At 39.9% G+C, this 4,659-nt stretch overlaps 1 long non-coding RNA gene across 3 annotated transcripts; it reads right to left on the minus strand.

The window, feature by feature from the left end:
- Positions 1 to 329: 329 nt before the first annotated feature.
- On the minus strand, positions 330 to 3,905 carry LOC105057405 (uncharacterized). 3 transcript variants are annotated; one of them, XR_012136856.1, is made up of 2 exons: positions 3,725 to 3,905; positions 330 to 2,220 (listed from the first exon to the last, which is right to left on the minus strand). It is a non-coding gene; the product is annotated as an uncharacterized lncRNA (long non-coding RNA). The 3 variants fall into 3 exon arrangements; XR_012136855.1 differs by having other exon boundaries at positions 330 to 2,405; XR_003802566.2 differs by having other exon boundaries at positions 330 to 3,563.
- Between the last annotated feature and the right edge of the window lie 754 nt (positions 3,906 to 4,659).

Raw genomic sequence — 4,659 nt, forward strand, 5'->3', positions numbered from 1 at the left:
TATAGCTCCAAAACTCCTCATGCTATATGTCTGTGTCACAAAGTTTTTTTTTTTTTTTTTTTTTTTTTTTTTGACAAAGATGTCACAAAGTAGAATGGCCGTTATAACATCATTATAGACATTAGAACTATTGCTATTCAGAAAAAGCATACCAAGAAATTTGCACTCTGCAATTACTAGGAAGCCTGACTAAACACACGAGCAGAGCAAGTGCAACGAATTTTCAATAGGAAATTTCGTTGAACTTTGACATGGCAACTAGAAGAAATGAAGCATGAAAGGGCAAATTCAGATATCAATCAACATCAGAAAAGTCGCATACCGTCCTCTAAAAAGAAAGGAACTCAATTTCTATTCAAAGGTACTGAAAGAAAGACAGACAAATCAAGCATGAAAAAAATACTTAAAGGAATAAGAAAGAACAGGAAGAAAATAGAACAAAATAACACAAGTTGCATGTGGTAGCTCTTCATGGTGAGGCTTTGTTTTGATGACTAGAGTTTCTTAAGAAAGAACAGGAAGAAAATAGAAAAAAAAAAAAAAAAACACAAGTTACATGTTGTAGCTCCTCATGGTGAGGCTTTGTTATGATGACTGGAGTTTCTTTTTACTTTTGCCAGGATTGACAGATAATAAGTTCAAGATCCAGAACTGATCCATGAGTTCTTTCGATATTTTTTTTTTAAATTGCAGTCTGCTTCAGGTAGTCTAGACATTTCTAGCAGAGGACAGCAACATGGAGAACAAGTCCAAGAACTAAGCCAATCCAGTTCGAGCAGAGGCCCACAACGTAAAGGCAAGGAGAAAGTCATGGAACATGGCAGACAAGTGAATGGTAAACATTGCAGAACAATCAAATGCAACATGGAGGCAGAAATGTTAGAGGCTCTATCGCAAGCTATATCACTGAAGATCGAGGAATGGCTCCAGCAACAGCAAGGTTCTGGTAGAAGGATGCAGCAAATGAGCAAAGAGCAAGGTCCAGAACCGAGCAGCTCGAGCAGAGAAGCACCACAAGCCATCGACCGATTTTTAGAAAAGGCATTTAAGATTTGGCTAAGCCTGCAGCACAACCGGGATGCCTCCAGGAAGCATGATGAGTTGTGCACCATCTATAGAGTCCCTGGGAACACCAGACTTCACGATAAGAAAGCCTATGAACCAGTGTTTGTTCCTATAGGTCCATACCATCATGTCCATAAGCGACTATCTTTTAGAGAAATGGAAGCTCACAAGCCAGACTGCATCAGCTATTTGCTCTCTTTAGCTCCAAATGGAGGGGAAGAAGAGGAGCTGAAGGCAAAGTGCCTTGCCAAACTGAAGGAGTTGGAGAGCAAGGCCCGGAGCTGCTACTCTGAAGACACCCGCCTTATGGACAGCGAACACTTCTCGGAGGTGCTAATGCGTGATGGCTGCTTCATCATTTATCTCCTCCTAAGCCAACCAGAGAAGTCTGATGATAAGGAACAGGCAGACAAAAGTATCAAGTTCAGAGAGATTGCACAGCAGAAAAGGAGGCCACTAATTGATAAGCAGAAGTTAAATGAAGTCAAGCTTGATTTGCTCAAGCTTGAGAACCAGATTCCTTTTTTTGTTGTCCAGGCATTATTTGACTTGATCCAGCCCTTCGACATGCCGCCTTCTTCCTTGATCGATCTAGCACTGAAATTCTTCGATGATCTACATCTATGCAAGCCCAAGAACAACATGCCAGCCCCATCAACAGAGGAAGTCCAGCATTTACTACATCTGCTCCACTTGTCTGTTGCTCCTGTTGCATATGATCAAATGATGGGCTCTGATGGTTGGGATCCAGAAGACCCTTCATCCAGCAGTAATGGACCAACATGGATCCCCAGTGCCACAGAGCTGCAGGAGTCCGGGGTCAAGTTCAGGGTGAAAAAGAATGCAAGTAGCATCATGGACGTAACCTTCCATAATGGCCTCTTGGAGATGCCCAAATTGCACATATACAATTCCACCGCCCCGATCATCCGCAACCTCATCGCCTTCGAGCACAATGTTCCCAACACAGGATCCTACATTACTTCCTATGTAGCATTCGTCAACTGTCTGATGCATGGTGAGGAAGATGTGAGGCTGCTTCACCTGAATGGGGTTGTGATAAACAACATGACCTCTGATAAGAGGGTGGCCGAGTTCTTCAGGAGGATCTGCCCTCGAGGCCCCGTGGCTTCCAGGCAAAATTATCTGCATGACCTGTTTGTAAAAGTCACAGATCATCATTCCCGCAGAACGAACAGATGGATGGCTGAAGCTAGAAGGAACTACTTCAGCAGCCCATGCGTAAGCATATCAGTCCTTGCTGGCTCTTGCTTTCTAGTCTTAACCTTCATGCAGACAGTTTTTACCATCATGCAGACCCTTCATGACTTGAAAAGGGGCTGAGAAGGTAAATTCAGGACCTTGTTACCTCATGAGGTGATTCATTTCCCTTCATCCATAGCTTTCAGTAATTCAATGCAGAAACTAAAAGCAGTGTGTAGCCTAGTGGGAGCATAATCGTGCTCGACTAGTTTGTAATTAGGATGTGGCATTATAAGCCAAACAATATCTCTTTGCTTGGCTCTTTTCAGTATTGGTCATCACAATGTATATAACGTATCTATATGAAAATATGGTATATATTCCTCTTTCCCTTTGAGACTGTGATCTGAGGTAATTTCAGTTCTTTCAAGAACAGCATAGCTGTGATCTTGGTCTACCACAACATATCACTTCGGTGCTCAATGACATGCATCATATGATGTAAATAAAATTTCAGATTTTTATCGATATCGTTGAAGAACGGTGTCGGAGTATTTGTCATTTCTTTATAATGTTAGATATCTAGTTTCTTACCATGGAACTTTTCAGGCTGAGTAATGCATGTGTAGATATCATGGACGTTAACAGTGACAGGCTAATCAAACCGACCATGTAAAGCAATCTAATGAAGTGAGTTAAGCAGATAACATGATTCAAAAAGGTTGCAAGTCTTCAGCACACAATGGGAGAGGAAGAAGTGAATGAGATCAGTAGGCAAAATTGGTAGGCCTGTTGTTCCACAATCCCAAGATTCTTGGATGACAGAACTCGGAAATCATCTATTAAAAATCACATCATCCCCCAAAATATTGGAGTTCACTTATCAGAAGTCTCCTCTAATCCTAGCCATTTCTTCCTTTCTCAGCATCTAGTTCCTTCAGCCCGGCCCAACTGTGCACTGTATCACTCTGGTGCAGGATTCAAGCATCCAAACATGCCCATAAAAGAAGCAACATCTCTGAATGCTAAATTTCTTGTCTGCAACTTCTACCATAATCCTATGTAACTTGTCCTTTGCTAAAATGTATTAAAATTCTTACTGCAACGTAGACCATGCAACTTATTAGAAGTAATTGTACAAAATGTTGGATGTGCTCATGTCCTAACTCGTTACAAGAACCTACCCCACTCCAAAGAAATTGAAACACATATTCGAAGTGAAGAAAGGTACAGACTGTAGCTCTACTCTCCTGCATTCTTTCACTCATACCACATCATCAATAATTACCTTTAACCTTCAGCAGCATTAACCAGGAATCAAACAAAGAGGTGAGGGCAAAAAAATGAGCATGAAATCCTCCAAAACCAATGTATTGCATCACAATAAGTAGTATAAAATAAAGCTGAGACTAATGAGAAGTAGACTGCCATGGGGATGACGGTTACGAGATTCTACCTCTCCCCTGGGCTGGCCGCCAAGTACCTTCTTGCCTTTTGAGGATTCCCAAAACTGCTGATCATTTGATTCATTCGTGTCGTACTAGAATTGCTTGGTTCTCTCTAAATAAATCCAGGGCATAGTTGGATGAGGAGGGTTGGACTTTAGAATAGGGTGGGAATGAGTGGCTCCAAACGGATGCAGCGTCCGTAAAATTTATTCTATCCGTATCCGAACACGTTCCAAGAGAAATTTTTTATGCATCATCTGCGGTACAAAAAAATTCGACGTAAATATATCATTTTATTTTATTAAATTATATAATTATTATTTTTTAATATATATTTAATATTTATAATTTTATTTTTTTATTTAAAATTTTGAATGATAAAATATTTTTCTTAAAAATTATGATATATTTTTATTTTTCGAAAAAATTATGACACTCCTTCATAAAAATTATTATGGCACTCCTCCTTCACAGAATTATGACATTCCTTCACAAGAATTATGATACCCATTCACAAAAATTATGATACCTTTTTAAGAAGGGATGTCATAATTTTTTTCAAAGAACAGAGGTGTCATAATTTTTGTGAAAAGGTATCATAATCAAAGAGTGGAAGTATTTTCATCATGCAAAATTTTTAAACGAAAAAGACGATCTGCAGACATTAAATGCGCGTTGGAAAGTGATAACTATGTGGACAATCGGACAATATAGTACGCTCTACATCGAATTTTGCTACACCACCCATGGTGCACAAAAAATTTTTCCACGCTCAAAATCTTCCAACCCGAAGCCATCACAAGCCCAATTACAAAGCTGACCCAAAACCCCAAACTGATCCTATTTAGAATTGATGTAGCCCGAGTACCCTAACCCCAGGTACCCCAACCCATCTGACCAAAATATCACAAGAACAAAACCCCATAGATTGAAAGTTTTGCAG

This window comes from Elaeis guineensis, chromosome 14 (genome assembly GCF_000442705.2).
Source record: "Elaeis guineensis isolate ETL-2024a chromosome 14, EG11, whole genome shotgun sequence".
Classification (NCBI taxonomy): domain Eukaryota; kingdom Viridiplantae; phylum Streptophyta; class Magnoliopsida; order Arecales; family Arecaceae; genus Elaeis; species Elaeis guineensis.